We start from the raw sequence: 8,642 nt of genomic DNA, 5'->3' as shown, positions 1-8,642 counted from the left end.
GCTCAGTACTAGGGAGGAGGATGCATCTGACTTTCTGTAAGCTGTCATCAGATATCACTGCATGCATGACCCAGCATTTGTACTAGGAGGGGATAAAAAAGAAAGACTTCTGTCTACAAGGACCCAACCATCTCACTAAAGGCATAAGACCATGTCTGCACTTAGGAAGGCAAACATCACCCCCAGAGCTGTGTGTAATCAATGCCAAGGGGAAGAAGGAACTCAAGAGGATAGGCAGAGAACTCAGGAAGTCTCCATAGAGAGATGGGACCCCATTAGGGTCTTAAGCACTCTGGTCAGGGAAAAGGGTGGATGGAAAGCTTTTCAGAGGATAAAGAGTAACCTAGGGAACACCAGAGTGGAAATGAGCAGGAAGCGCTTAGTGGATGCTGAGTAGAACAGCAGAGCTACATTTGGAGCAAGCTGAGAAGAAATGCCAGCGTCAAGAGTGGCTACTGTGTGATTATTTATGTCAGGCATCTGGCTGATTAATTTATATAAATAATGTCTCACTATTCCTAATCATCCTGGGAGGTAAGTAGTGTGGTCCCAGTTTTCTAAAGAAGGAGGGTGAGCTCAGAGAATTTAAGTCACTTGCCCAAGGCCCCATCCCCTCCTCCTTCCCTCAAACAAAGCCTGAGCTTTCTCTTCCCAAATCAACATGTTATTTGAGCCCAATCTTCATAGTTTCTACAACAGCTAGAGGAAAAGCTTCTCCTACTTGATATGGAAAGTTTATGAGGTTTGATGCTAAAGTTCGTCTTAATTGTTTCCCCATGGCACCTATCACCTTTAACAAAGCTAGTGATTTCTTCATTCATTCCATTCACTGTAGTGAATATGGTAAGCTGGTGACCTGAAGGAAATAGATGTTGAAAGTCTTGAATTTCAATTAACAGCTGACTTAATCAAACCACAGCTCTCCAAGAAAGTGTCAGGTAGAGCTATGTCTGACTCAATACAGCTCTGTGAACTGAAACTGAATTAAGTAAATGGCCTTGAGCTGCAAGGAGGAGATGGTAACCAATCATATATGAGGCACTCTGCAGGGTCTTCCTTTAACTAACCTGAATGCCAACTGACAGGGTAGTTAGGTAGTTCACTATGTGAAGAAGAGCCCCTCCCCTGGCTCAGAGAGGTTAAATAATTGATGTTAAATCACACAGCTAGGATGGAGCTCTGACACAAACCTGGGATTTTGTGTGGTTATACTTTGCAAAAGGCCTATGTGCCTGAGCTGCCAAAGTGGAGTGAGGGGTGGAGGGGGAGGTACTGTCCAGAGAGAGAAGCCACTCTCAGCTCATTCCCCTTCAGAGAAGCCATTGGCCATACTCTGCCTCCGTGGGGCAACCTTCCCAAAACATCTGTGCTCCAAGGGCTTAGGCACCACAGACAGCCAGGGAAAATGTGACCCCTCCTGGAAAAAGCCTCATTCCCTGCAGTTCAGAGGAGCTCTTGAGACACCTCAAGTATCCACAGTACCCACCCACCTTGGCATTTCCCTAGCATTTCCCTAGCATTTCCCATAGCGACATGCGAAAAAAAATGGCCAGGGATGGAAGTACAGCTTCAGACCTTGGGCAGACAGTCGGTAAGCATAGGAAAAGCTGAAGTTGCTGGCGGACACTAAGCCACATGGGCCTTGGCCATGTTTCCTTCAGCTGATCAAACCCCAGACCTGGGTGTGGGGGCCTGGGGAGGCACAGGAAGGACAGGAACACATGGCAGGTATTTTCCTGAAATTCCTGGGAAGCACTGGAAACAGGGAAATTTAGTCTGTTTTTCTCCCCAGTTCTGGCTACAGGGCTTGTGATGTGGCAGCCCAGTCATATGACCCTCCAAGGCAGCCTTGGCAGGACTGGGAGGCAAGGGCAGGAGGTGAGGGACTAAAGGGACCCTCAGAGATCAAACTTCCTCTGCTCTCAGTTCACCACCTCCTCATCTGCAACCACAAACTCAGGGTTGAGCTAAAGGCCAAGGAACTGTGTAAAATTTGTCATTCAGACCAACGTACTCTTTAGAACACAAGGAGGCATCATTAATAATTATGCTGGGACAACAGATGTAAATTGGAACAGGTGCAAACTGGGGCATTTGTTCCCCCTGGTTATACGGCTCAGGGCAAAGTCCATGCAGGCCCAGCCACTGGGACTTTGCCTTTTAAGGCAAACCACTTCATTTCAGTTACAGAGAACTTCTCCCAAAGATTATTCTAGAGCCCTTAAGGGTTTCATCTCCTTCTCCTCTCTCGTGTAAGGCTCTGTAGTCAGTGAAAGCAGATGGGAAGGAATGAAAGACACTGACTATAAACTAAAAAATAGATGGTGGCAATGGTCCTATTACTGACAACTTGGTTACACTGGAGCCATTACTCAGAATCCCCTTCCCTACATGGTTCTGAGTTAGAGTTGGCCAAAGGTAGAAATTGCAATAATTTAGTTTAGAGGCAGACGTGGAGCAGAGGCCACCACTCATCAGGGTTGTCTCAGAGGTGTCCTGGGATCCCAGCTCCTCCTCCACTCCTCATCAGTTGTTTCCCTGAATGCTGGCCCTGCCATCACCAGATGCTTGGCTTCCAATGGACTTTCCCACCAGCTCCAGATTCGTGGGGCCATTAGGCAACTCAGCTTCTCAATTGATTGAGAACACCCCCCACTCTGCCCAGCACCTCCCACATCATATGAAGACTCATTCCTTTAAGAAATCTCTTCTCCCAGCAAACCAAGACACAGACTCTTAACTACAGAGACAAATTGATGGTTACTGAAGGGGAGGTGGGCTGGGGCGGGGGGGAAATGGGTTAAATGGGTAATGGGGATTAAGGAGGGCACTTGTGATGAGCACAGAGTATGATATGTTTGTGATGAATCACTAAATTCTACACCTGAAACTAATATTACACTGTTTATTAGCTGACTGAAATTGTTTTAAAAATTGGAGAAAAAAGAAAAAGAAATCTCTTCTCTCCTAACTTACAGTGGATCTGCTTCCCTGATTAAACCCTACCTGATACATATAGAGAGAGAAATATCTTTAAATATCTGGCAGGTGCAGGCAAATAATATGCAAAGGCATCCTGGTCTCCTCTTATCCCCACACACACTGGTGACTCCAGGGAAAGTCTCAGAGGAGGTGTCTGATGAAGAGAACCAGTAGGTAGAGGAAATGGAGTCCAGGCTTGGGGACCATGGGCTCCTGGAATCAAATTCCAGTTCTTCCAACGAATAGCTACTTTGGACAAGTGGCTCAGTCCTACGTCTCTATTTTCTCCTCTGTAGTTTCTCTTGCTTTGCTACACCAAAAGGTAGACACATAGAACTGGACATTACTGCCCCCATTCTACCCACACACCACCCCCATGACTCTTCACGCTGGCTACAAACCCCACATCCAAGGGGCAACAGCAGGAAAGGAAGAATTAGCAAAGCCAAACTAGACTGGGTAGGGAGAGGAAACAGTGGGAAGAACAGGCAAGGAGAAGGCAGAGGGAGTATCTGTGAAGGGAGAGGTGTCCTCACGTGGCCTTCCCCTAAGCTGCCTGGCTGGGAAGATTTCAAGGGGTGGATTTCAGAGCAGAGTGTCACTTTTCAAGATGTCCATCTCATACAGGGCCAGCGTCTGTGTGCCATTGTGGTTTCGGTGAGCTGACTCACCGTCCACCCCCCTCACCCTCACTGGCCCCTGCTCCTCCGGCACTGCTGAAAGATGAGTGGCCAGGCTGCCCAGATGTCATCTCTTCCCCTCCACATGAGCACTGACACTTCAGATCACTGTCTGTTTTTTCAGATCTCAGCCTGAACTGCCCCCTGCATGTTGCTAAACAGGAACACAGACAACGTGGGCCTCCTAAGAGCTGGTGATCTGAACATTCACACATGCAGCAGAGCCTCTGCACCTTCATCAAACCCTGAGGCCTGTTCAGGAGCTTGGCAGGTGGGATCCTGAGCAGGTGTTCTGGTGTGGCAATGAAGAAGCAGTTCCTCCATTCATTCTGGATGTGAGTGGGCAGGAGATAGGGAGAAGGTGTCCAAAGGTAAAGTCCTCAATGAGAGTTGTGAAGTCAGTGCTGGGGTCCCTTGGCCTCCCAAGAAGACAGTCCTTTCATAAGATGGTTCAACCTATGCAATGCAAGACTCTTCCCACAACACTTAGTGGGCAGACAACACTCATCAACAGATGCCCACAGAGCAATAGTAGTTGTGGCCACATGTGTCCACAAACCATGCTCAACAGGCTCTCTACCAGATTCTGGCATTTGAGTTCTGAGACTGATCTGGGGATAACTAAAACAACAAGAGATTTTACCTCAAGCCCTCTTTGAACTTTGAGAGATCTACACTCCATGACAACTTGATATTTGGCAATCTGAGTCCCTGCAATCTGCTTAGAACTCAGCATCTCAAAGTTTTCTCATCTAGTCATTCATTGGCCCAGCCTAAAGCCAATCAACCTTTCACTTCAATCCTGGTATCCCTCTAACCTTCCCAGAAAGGTGCCCCATTCCAGGACTGGTTAAGACTGGTGGTTCTCAAAGTGAGGATCCCAAATGAACAGCATCAGCATCACCTGGGAACCTGTTAGAAATTCAAGTTATTGGCCCCCACTCCTGACCTACTTACTCAGAAAATCTGGCAGCAAGCCCAGCAATCTGTGTTTTCAAAGCCTTCTAGGTTTAAGAACCACTGGTCTAGACTCATGATCTTTCCCTTTGTCAGTGCCAGAATAGAAGAGGAAGTTCTAGAGGCAAGAGAGCCAGGCAGAGCCCCAGGACCCTGCCACAATTGGGAACAATGGCTGGAAGTAAGGAGAAGGTCCATTTGCTCTCTGATGAGCTAATAGGGAGCCTGGCCTTCCCTAGGCAGCAGAAGTCCAGGACTCTGTCCCTCTGTAAGCCTAATCTGTCCCCATTAGATTCTGACCATATGTCACTGCAAACATCACAGCTTGCTCTACCACAGAGCAGATGTTTCTAAGAGCTTAGCTGTTTGAATAGAGTTAATAGGCAGCCACAAATCATCAGCTGGAGCCAAGGGGAGGCTTCAGGGGAGATGAGGCCACTTGGCTTGAGCCCCAGCATGAGAACTAGGTGTGTGCTTCATTTGAGCCAATATACAGGGCATCAGCCAAATGGGAAGGTCAGGCAGGGCTCCTCCCTGTGCCAGCTCAGAGCTCAGACTGCAGCTGACTCTCACTACTGGATAGATCCTGAGCTAGGAGGGAAGGGATCCCAACAGGCCAGGGTCATATCCAACTGCTTCAGTGGGCAGTCTGAAAAAGGCACCATGCCCACTCCTTTTGCCTCCATTCCTTCCTCTTTCCACATGGTCCTCACCAAAGTTCTTCACCAAGAGGGCATGAGCTAAGAAGAGAGGTGGGAAAGGAAGGGAGCCTAGACAAAAAAAATGAGCCTGAAAATTTCCAGTATGCTGGGGGAAACCAAGGGAACCAGCAGCCTGGAGGGTAGCCTTCTCTAACATTACCATTCGGTCTTCCCAATTGTAATCTCCCCCTCAGTTCTGAACTGAGCCTGATACTGGACACTTCACTGTCCTGTGTGCTGAGGCTCTCCCAAGGCAGAGACACCAGTGCTGAGCCCTGGTCATTATCTACCCATCATGCTGAAGGCTATGAGCCACTCCAACACACCAGACCTCACACTCTCCTTTCTCCATGTCCATATCCTTCCTTCCATTCCCACTCATGTCCATGGTGGATGGCCACTTAGATCTGAGTCTCCATCTGTGAGAAGCCCCTACTGAATCTGGAGTTCAATGGTGGAGACCAGTACTATTCATTTTGGACCAGTTATCTAAAATTGGGAAGGAACAATGTAAACTTCCAAGAGGAGTATGTGGGGCAATGATACCCAGCTACTTGTCAAAAGACAAAGAGGGAAGAAATCAGCTAGGATTTGGCAGGGAGGGAAGTATAACTAATTAAAAGGATTGGGGTGGGGGGGGGGCCTGGGTGGCACGGTTGCTCTTGATTTCAGCTCAAGTCATGATTTCATGGTTTGTGAGGTTGAGCCCCACATCAGTGTCCATGCTTACAGCACAGAAACTGCTTGGTTCTCTCTCTGTGTGTCTGTCTCTTTCTCTCTCTCTCTAAAATAAATAAATGTTAAAAGAATTAAAAGTAAGAGAATTTAAATTCTGGGACTATTTAATGTATAAAGAATGCTAAAATTAAAGTTTTGGCAAAAGAATCCATATAATAAAGAGTAATATCACCATGAATGTTAGACCAATCCTGATGAGTGGACTTCATACAGTTAATGTTCCAGAACAAATTGCACCACCCTGGGACCCTTGGGCAGATGAATGTTATAAGAAGGGAGCAGAGAATTGTGAGAAAAGGTGCAAGAATAAAGTTCTATGCAGAGAGTTGAGTCTGAGCTGTGAGTCCCACACCTCTCCCACTTGGGCTTACCTTCCAACTCCAAGGATAATGAGATGGGATTTCTAGGGGATTCCTCAGAAAATGTTCAGTGTTTCCTGATATTAGAATAAAATAGAGACCTGGTGTTTGAGTCATTCCTAAGAAAGTAAAGATGCATGTGGCTCAGGTAGATGTACCTACACGATCTATCCTGCAGAATGTTCCATGTGTGCTTGAGAAGAATGTGTGTTCTGCTGTTTTGGATGGAATGTTCTGTATGTTAGGTCCATCTGCTCTAACATGTAGTTTTAAATCAGTTTTTCTTAACATTTATTATTATTGAGAGACAGAGAGACAGAGTGTGAGCAGGGGAGGGGCAGAGAGAGAGAGGGAGACACAGAATCTGAAGCAGGCTCCAGGCTCCGAGCTGTCAGCACAGAGCCCTACACAGGTCTCAAATTCACAAACCGTGAGATCATGACCTGAGCTGAAGTTGGACACTTAACTGACTGAGCCAGCCAGGTGCCCCTGCTCTAACATGTAGTTTAAACTCAATGTTTCCTTGTTGATTTTATGTCTACCCATTAGTTTTAAGTTTTATTAAATTCCAGTTAGTTAACATACAGTGTAATATTAGTTTCAGGTGTACAATATAGTCACTCAACGCTTCCATACAACACCTGGTGCTCATCACAAGTGCCCTCTTTAATCCCCATCACCTATTTCACCTCTCCCCCCCACCCCACACCCCCCATAACCATCGGTTTGTTCTCTATAGTGATGAGTCAGTTTCTTGGTTTACCTCTCTCTTCTTTTCCCCTTTGCTCATTTGTGTGTTACTTTTTTTTTTTTAATGTATTTATTTAAATCTAAGTTAGTTAACATACAGTGTGGTATTGGTTTCAGAAGTAAAACCCAGTGATACATTACTTACATATAACCCAGTGCTCACCACAACAAGTGCTCTCCTTAATGCCCATCACCCATTAAGGCCATCCCGCCACCCACCTCCCCTCCAGCAACCCTCAATTGGTTCTCTGTATTAAAGAGTCTCTCATGGTTTGCCTCCCTCTCTGTTTTTATCTTATTTTTCCTTCCCTTCCCCTATGTTCATCTGTTTTGTTTATTAAATTCTACATATGAGTGAAATCATATATTTTTCTTTCTCTAAGTTATTTTGCTTATCATAATACATTCTAGTTCCTTCCACACTGTTACAAATGGCAAGATTTCATTCTTTCTGATCGCTGATTAATATCCCATTGTAGGGGCGCCTGGGTGGCGCAGTCGGTTAAGTGTCCGACTTCAGCCAGGTCACGATCTCGCGGTCCGTGAGTTCGAGCCCCGCGTCAGGCTCTGGGCTGATGGCTCAGAGCCTGGAGCCTGTTTCCGATTCTGTGTCTCCCTCTCTCTCTGACCCTCCCCCGTTCATGCTCTATCTCTCTCTGTCCCAAAAATAAATAAACGTTGAAAAAAAAATTAAAAAAAAAATATCCCATTGTATATATATACCACATCTTCTTTATCCATTCATCAGCAGATGGACATTTGGGCTCTTTCCATAATTTGGTTATTGCTGATGGTGCTGCTATAAATCATTTGTTTCATAAATTCCACATATGAGTGAAATCATATGGTATCTGTCTTTCTGTAACTCATTTATTTCACTTAACATAATGCTCTCTAACTCCATCTATGTCATTACAAATGGCAAGATTGCATTCTTTTTATGGCTGAATAATATTCCATATATATATATATATATACCATTTCTTTATCCACTAATAAATCGATGGACACTTGGACTGCTTCCATAATTTGGCTATTGTAGATAATGCTGCTATGAACATTGGGATGGGTGTTTCCCTTTGAATTAGTATTTTTAGACTCTTTAGGTAAATATCCTAGTAGAACAATTGCTGGATCATAGAGTAGTTCTATTTTCAACCTTTTGAGGAACCTCCATACTGTTCTCCAGAGTAGTTGCACCAGTTTGCATTCCCACCAACAGTGCAAGAAGGTCCCCCTTTTTCCACATCCTCAACAACACCTGTTATTTCTTGTGTTGTTGACTTTAGCCATTTTCACAGATGTGAGGTGATATCTCATTGTAGTTTTGATTTGTATTTCCCTGTGATCAGTAATAGTGAGCATCTTTTCATATATCTGTTGGGTCTCTGTGTGTCTTCTTTGGAAAAATGTCTATTCATATCTTCTACCCATTTTTAAATCAGATTATTCATTTTGGGGTTATTAAGTTTTAT

Source organism: Leopardus geoffroyi, chromosome D1 (assembly GCF_018350155.1).
Source record: "Leopardus geoffroyi isolate Oge1 chromosome D1, O.geoffroyi_Oge1_pat1.0, whole genome shotgun sequence".
Lineage (NCBI taxonomy): Eukaryota > Metazoa > Chordata > Mammalia > Carnivora > Felidae > Leopardus > Leopardus geoffroyi.
The sequence above is the reverse complement of the archived record's forward strand: the minus strand, read 5'-3'. Positions refer to the sequence as shown.